Here is an 8,541-nt window from a genome sequence, read left to right as displayed (position 1 = left end):
CCCGTCTCCTTTATGGAGACAAAAATCAAGTCCCATCATGATGTAAACTCTTAATAAACTCTCTAATAATAAATCAACAACATGACTTAAAGTTCATGTATGGTGTATATAATATGTTATGGTTATGGTATAGGTTACAGGGTCCATATTACACACACACACACACACAATGTTACACAAATGTTTAACAAATAAACCCTGCATATTTAAGCTAAGTTCTTCTCTCACATAGAAAACACACCTTGTAATGTCATGTGGTAATACAGGAAGTGCTCCATTATGGTTTTTAAACTCCACACACCTTCACTAGAACCATTTGGATGATTTCAGCCCTGGAATTGCCAATTTCTACGGAACAAAAGGCAAAATGTAGCTGTCAACTTGAAACATACGACTACATGACAGTCAAATATGAGTAAATGAAACAAAACACAATTCCGGGTATGTTTTTGAGGAGGTAAAAGCAATATAGCATGGCTAAAAGTTCACAAGAGCCAATTTTGTGTAATATAGGACCTTTAAGTTTAGACAATTCACGGTTATGGTTAAAGTTAGGATCAGTCTCCAGGAAATAAATGTAAGTCAATGTAATGTCCGCACGAAGCATGGAAACCCAACATGTCTGTGTGAGTGTGGCGGGTGTGTGATGGGGGATGGGCAGGAGTGGGGGGGAGGGGGGTACACAGATGTGGAGGCACTGACGGATGTATCAGGGACAGATGCAGCAGGAGCAGTTATGTGCAGCTGTGTGGACCGGCGCAAATGACTGAGCTCTTTTACTCGGCACTATTTCTTTTTGGATGTGTCTACCCATCACTGTACAGTTTATTATGGAGTTTTGGTACAAGATTTACATGTATTACATACTTCATAATATGATGAAAATAATAATATTATTTTATATTGTGTTTGTATAGTGTTACAGTTCAAAATGTTCAAACTCAATTTTGACACTAAGGAAAAGGCGTTTTTTTTTTACAATTATATTTTCTACACAAAACAATAGGCCTAGTAGTTTCTTTAAAATTAGATCTAGATCAAAACTACTAAGAGACTATTCAGGAAAGATCAAATGTGTTCTTTTTTTCTCCGTATTGACAGCCTATTTCATAATTAGTATCTAGTTTTGATAACAGTCTAATTTAGAATCTTGTATTGTTAAAAATAAAAACAATAACTAAATGCTCGAAACATTTGGATTTACAGTTACAGTGCTAGTAAAAGTTTGTTGTTTATGTTGAAGATCCTCAAAGCACAATTCAGCATTAGTAACCTAAAACACGTCACATATCAATACAAAAATAGTGTATACTTCCCTCGATTTGTGTGCTGCATGTTCAATTTAAATATTCTGTTACATATTTTACATGAGACTCTTTCTGAGGGTGAAAGACATAACAATTTGTCATAGATTTGACATTGGATACATTTCCAACACTACTCTTTTATGAATCCAGGTTTACAGGACCAAAGCATATTGTAACTTGAGATGTTTGATAATCAACAAATAAGACAAATAACACATACGTTGTTCTTCTTGATTGACAAGCGGCTGTAACAGCATTATTACAAAGCATCACATATGTATTTCTGTGTCTTTTTGCTCACTAGAACAACAAAGCTCGGTGAATCAGTTCTCTGAGCCCCAGCTGGGTGTGTGATTGTTGTAACTGTAATGGCAGCTTGTGTGGGTTAGCACTGCTCCGTGACGCGGTCCACGTGCACGGCCAATGACGCACTCTCGCACCCATCTGTGTGTGGATGGAGGGTCTCTTCTAAAACAGGATATAATTGGTCTGCCAGACTCCCATACAGGTAAGTGCACGACCAAACCCAGCCTTTTAACGACTTTCAAGACCTGTGTTATTCTATTCCACTCTGCCTTGCTAATGGGTACAATTTGTTCTACAATCTGATTGAGGAAGTGGCTTTTGGAACGCGTTAAAATATCTTCCCCCACTGACTGCAGTACGGATTTTTACTGGCCAAGCCTATAGAGTGTCATTGACACCGTAATAATCTTTAATAACATATTTTACAATGGTAGAAAACCCACATTTATATAAAACTCTGTTACAATTCTTATATTTGAGTTTAGATTGTGGACTATAGAACCCAGACAGGAAACAAAACTGATTTTTATAAGACGTGAGCTCCACAAAATACAGAATGCCATTGGCTGAGGTCTGTAATAAACAATTACTTGGATTTCAGCAGCGTATAGTCTCGTAAACACTCAGCTCCAAACTCCACCTGAGTCCAGTCTGTCTGGAGACTGGGCCAATGCACTACCTCATGGCACAGTCGCGTCTCACGGGCTGGCACCTATCCAACAAACAGACTTTTGAAGCCATGTCTCATTTATTTGACTGGTATTATAATTGCTAAGATTGGTTTAATAATTTTCATTTAGACATGAATTTGAAATAATACAAAAATAAAGTATGTGTTTCGTGGTCCGGATGCTGTCTTAAAATGTTCTGTTCCTGTAAAGAGCAGTCAAAAGAACAGCACGGCCCCCCACGGACTGACGCCATCACACTCAGAACACTGCCTCGCGGTGGACCACATTCTGTCTTGTGGTTCGGACATTTGTTGGGTCTCATTAAACACAGAGCTGAGTGTAGATTGAATATATTTACTCTAAAGATCTGTCGGCTGTTTATTGTGTTGTCATATAAAGTCAACACGGACATTTTGGCACCAAGAAACAAACAAGAGAAAGTTATGAGATGTGCAGCAACATTTTCTAAAAAGATGAGAAATTCACTTGTCATGGCGCATAAAATATAGTACTGTAATAAAAATGTACATTCTGTTCTGCCTCCACTAGTGTTTGGGAACTAGCTGTACAGACAGTAAACAGTTTCTTCAATAAATGGGCAGACCACGTATATAATGTTAAGATCAGGAAGGAAACAACAACAACAAAACCACCACCACCACCACCACCACCACCACCACCACCACCAACAACAACAACAACAACAACAACAACAACAACAACAACAACAACAACAATCATAATAATAATATAATAATAATAATAATAATAATAATAATGATAATAATAATAATAATGATAATAATAATAATAATAATAATAATAATAATAATAATAATAATAATAATAATAATAATAATAATAATAATAATAATAATAATAATAATAATAATAATAATAATAGAAAATATAATTACATGGTTTAATAAGACTTACTTTTATTTTTTACAATGTATTTGAATTTTATTGTAGTTGGAGCGATATTGTCAACATACACTTGCATATAAGGGACAACAGTGGACCAGAACTAACCCCAGAGACAAGGCCAGACAGAAGTGAGACAAACATGAGTCTACAGTCACAGCACAGTATATGAGCCATGTCCAAAGAAACAACTTTTATAGCACCTGAGACAAACTGGCCAATTTGTCACACCCTGAGCAAATAAACTCACTAATCACCATGGCAAACAACGTGTCTACAACAAGAATAAACACGCAGATCCACAACTGGACACACCCCAGAACAGGTTAGATTTTTAGGGGCAAGTTTGTTTATTTAACTTTTTAGACCCACAACATTGTGACAGTCGGCAATAATCTATGACCTGTTTTTTTTTGTTTGTTTGGTTTTTTTTTTGCTTGTTTTTTATTTTTAAAATGATAGGACTGCTTTCTATGGACAAGATGTGAGAAAGTAATGCATTATGGAAAGTAATTTAACCCAGAAATAAGTGTAACTTTTAATACACAAAACTTTTTCCTTGTAATTATTGCTCAACACTGTCCTCTACTCGTCAAATTACTCATCACATTACTATAAACTATTCCTCAACCAGCTACGGCGCTACACAGCTTAATTTAGGTCTAGTAGTTTCAAATGGATTCTGGATCAGCACAAAGAAACCCCACTGACCCTGCTTCTTCACTTTATTAGTTGTATTTAGTTAATACTGAGACTAAGATGATACAAAAATGCACGTACCACCATGCTGCAAGACCACTGTCTCCAACCAGCACACCAACCTCTCTGTTCCAACCATCAGTCAATGCCAGGAGCTAATCAACCCAAATAAATCCAATAACCCAAAATGCAGACCCCTACATTTAATTAGTGGAAATGGGTGCACGGAGGGGAGCGCACTCTGGCAGCACAAACTGCCCTTTTTATTGACAAGCATTGGTCTAATTGCCCCCACTGTGATTATGTCATTTAACTGTATTTAACCATATTAGTCAAATAGTCCACACTACCGGCAGTGGAAGAGGACATGTATATAATTGAATAATTTGTAATTCAGATACTGATAAGGGCCAGCATCTTTACGTGTTGTGATTAGGGCTAGTCAAAGGCTGCCTTGTGGTGCTTTCTTTGCCCTCTTTCGCACTGGTGACTACAGCTATTTGAGTGAGTGCAAAGAGACCACCGTGTTCCCAGAGATACACTGGGTCACGGAGTCAGCCAAAGTTGAAGATGGTGGTGATAGGTGACAGAAAATGATTATAAGCTGGATAAAGAAGGTGGCATATGTCTCTGTCTGCGAGAGACCGGTCTGACACCACCAATATGATGAAAGTGCATGTTCTGTTTGAATATACAACTATGTTATATTATTCTAAACGCAATATCTGATTCTATTTTGAAATATTTTAATAATTAGCACGAGTAAAATAAGTCATGAATTGTAAATGCTGGCCTATAGCATCCACGTTATGGATGAATATAGAATAAAGGTATCGAGTCAACTCACTCTGTACACACTTTAACATCATTTTAATGGTAACTATCTTTAACTAACTTTAACTATCTAACTTTTTTGATGGAGGGTCCACCACCTGCTGCTCTTCAGGGAGAAATATTGCTTTGCCTGTTCCATTGTATGCAATTTAACTTATCTTTCTTTCTTTCTGGAGATACTTTTACTGTCATACTGAGGAACATTCTAGGCAAAGCAATAATATGTAGACAAGCATGCTAAACTGCTTCAATAAAAATCTTAAGTCTTATGATGTTGATGAGCCTAGATTTCTCAAATCCTTGAGGGCTCAGAGAAGCCCAGAGGTGTTTCCAGCGGAAGTGTGGGTGATCGACTCACAGACTGGGACATGTGGTCAGGGTCAAAGGCCACCTCACCCCCATCTTCTGCTCCCTCGCTCCAATGTCCACAGGAAATCCAAAAACATGCACAGAAGCAGCAAGTGCGCATACATGTGAGGATCCACGCAACAGCCAAGAAACATTCCCCATGGCTCCACGGGGCTGTAGCCTAAAGCAGTGTGTTCTGTCAGAGATGACCCTCCCAGAGCCCATAAACAGGCCACCCACAGGGACATAGGGGGAGGGGGGAGTCCCGTCACCCGACCTGCCTGAACAAAACTTATAATAACATACGCTGGGGTCACACAACAAATGCTGCAACTGTAAGTATGTTATGAAATGAGCATTTCTCTGTCACCTCTCTGCTGTGAGCCAATGTGTTCTTCTATCTTTGCCAATCAGCCAACCACCCTAAAGCCGTTCATACAGATGCCCTCTTTTTCCCCTCTATCCATTTCTCCTACAAATCATAGCCTAATTCTTGTTGAATATATTCCCATGTAATATTTATTTTCATTTCTGTAAGCCGCTCCGAGACGTCCTGTTTGAAGCGTGCTCAGAGCGGGCTTTTAATGTGAATCAGAATGCGACTGCTGGGTCCAAGTGCACCGCTGTCAGAGTGAATGCTCTTTTACGTCGACCTAACAGCAGTGTGAAAAAGACCTTAGACTGCCATTGTCTTCTGTTGTGGACCTTTTAGCTCCAACAATCTATTCTTCAGTTTTTCAATGTTTTGAGCTATGTCTTTCTTGGACTTGAAAAAGTAATTGTTCAACAGCGAAAGCCTTCCTTGTGCCCACTAGCTGTTATTACAAGTCGTCTGTTCAAGGACGTTTTTGATTCTATTGGACCTTTTCTTGCTACTGCTGTGAACTTGCCTCTTATGTCTGGTTGTTTTCCTACTACCCTGGAACATGCTGTGGTCCAACCATGCATCAAAAGGTCCAAATATTCTTTAGATCCATCTCAGAGTTGCCAAAATTGTATCTAAAGTTTTAGAGAAGGTTAAAATTCTAGTTTTAATGTTTTTAATTTTGATTTTTTAATGATCTGCTTTTAACTGTTGACTTTGGGAAATTTGCAGTTCTTTTCCTTTTAGACTTATCAGCTGCCTTTGACACAGTAGACCGCAGCATGAACCTAGGACAGTACTTCTACTCTGTGTTTCCTTTAGAGTACGATGTGTTCCAGGGTTCTACATTAGCGCCGTCCCTCTTTGCTCTGTACATGCTTCCCCTGGGTGATGTTTTCAGAAAGCACAATGCTGCATTTCATTGTTTTGCAGATGAGACTCAAATATATCTGCCAGTGACCGCCAATGACCACAGTCAGAGCTCTGCAGGACTGTCTTAGGGAAGTGCAAACTTGGCTGAGCACAAACTTCCGAAACTTAAATAAAAATAAAATTACTGCTTGGGCATAAGAGTGTAATTGGTCCTCTGTGCTCTTATTGTCACCCTGCTGTGAGGAATCTTGGGATGATTGTGGACTCCATGTTCAATCTGGGCAAGCACATTAGCTCTGTCTTAAAGTCCAGCTTCTTTTAGTCCTTCCTAAAGTAAAGCACTACCTTCCACAGACAGATTTTGAAAAAGCAATCCACACATTTGTAACATTTCATCTGTATTATTGCACTTCTTTGTATGTGGGGCTGGACCTGGGCTCCCTGCAGCGCTTACAGAGTGTTCAGTGCTGACAAGATACGGGAACACATCACACGTGTGCTTCGCTACCTGCACTGGCTCCCTGTTACATATCGGGTGTAATTCAAAATGTTATTAACTGTGTTTAAATGTCTGCCCTCTATTTGAGGGAGTTAGTGCAGCTCTTTACTCCACCCAGAGTCCTGAAGTCAGTGACTAACTCCTGTTGGCTGTGCCCAAAGCCAGACTCAAGACCAGAGGTGACAGAGCCTTTTCTGTGGCAGCGCCCAGACTGTGGAACAACCTCCCTCTGCCTGTCAGATCCTCTCAGACTTTAACTAAGTTTAAGACTAGACTGAAAGTTTAGCTCTTCTACCTAGCATGTAATACTAGCTAGACAGGAAATCTCAGTGTTTTATTGTTCTATTTATCTTTCATCTTAATACATAACAAAACCTGAAAATTCATAACATTGGCACAACAAAAGCTAACAAAACAGAGACTAAAGTTGAACAACGTTGCACTTTAGAGGTCAGTATTAGGTGCTGTACCTGATACTTCCTCATGCAAATATCCAGTCAGCTGACAGAGGAAGTGCACTTTGGAGCTATGTAATGCGTAACTAGAATTAGCTCTTTTAACATAATATTTGCCAAGCAACAACAACAGCATACATAACATTGCAACATTGCAGAATATATATATATATATATATATATATATATATATATATATATATATATATATATATATATATACATACATACATACATACATACATACACACACACACACACACACACACACACACACCCCCACCCACACACCCCCACTATATATATATATATATGTATACTATATTATATTAAAACAGCAAATTCATTTTTTTTTGCTTCATCGTTTATCAGCACCAAAATATTGGCGTCAACAAACTGGGTGGCACAACAAATGCCCTTTTGGCCTATACAAAACAGTTTGTAAATGGCCCCTTATATTGAAGGCAAACTTTTTTTCAGAGTTAGTCCAACAGTGATTGGAGCGAGACAGAGCCATGCTTATGTGCGGGATGTGTTTGCTAGTGAAAGATGTTGGGGGGTTGTTCAATGCAATAACACTGTGATGACTGTTTAGCATCCCCACAGCAACACAGACGTCCATTAACCACTGCTGCTCTGCTCATGAACTTGCAGCCTGGTCAAATAATGAGGACATTTTGTGAAGAAAAAAAAACCCCTTTAACTTGTCACACTCGGTAGAGAAGCCACTGAAGGCAATTTGTTTTGTGGCTACTGATGTAGTTAGTGTGGTCTTTGAGTCCAGGCCTGAGTGGACTTATCCAAACCTCAGCAGATGTGAGAGAGGGGCAGATGTGTGGCACCTGTAGAGCAGTGAATAAAGCTGAGTCTGGCTGGAGGACAGAGGGTCTTGTATGGGTCAGCCCAGATGCATAGGGTTATAAGATAGTTATTGTAAGAGACACTCACACACCTGGGATGTAGGGCAGTGAAATATGCTCAACTGCATATAGTCTGGTCAAATAAAGGTTACATAGTGTGTCTTTAACTATTAAATAATATATATGTATTAATTAGACTGCAAAATCTGCTAGAAGTGCCAATCACTGACTCAGGAAAATGAGGAGGGCATCTCAAATGAAAATGATAAAACCATAAGACCAAAATTCAGAAGGATGAAAAAATATATACTTTTTTTGCCTTGTTATTTTGTTTTATTTTTGCTTCACCCAGACCCACTTTGTACAGTCAGTTTATGTTAAGTTTACACACTGTGGCTTTT

The sequence above is a fragment of the Periophthalmus magnuspinnatus genome, chromosome 8, assembly GCF_009829125.3.
Source record: "Periophthalmus magnuspinnatus isolate fPerMag1 chromosome 8, fPerMag1.2.pri, whole genome shotgun sequence".
NCBI classification, from domain to species: Eukaryota; Metazoa; Chordata; class Actinopteri; order Gobiiformes; family Gobiidae; genus Periophthalmus; species Periophthalmus magnuspinnatus.
The sequence above is the reverse complement of the archived record's forward strand: the minus strand, read 5'-3'. Positions refer to the sequence as shown.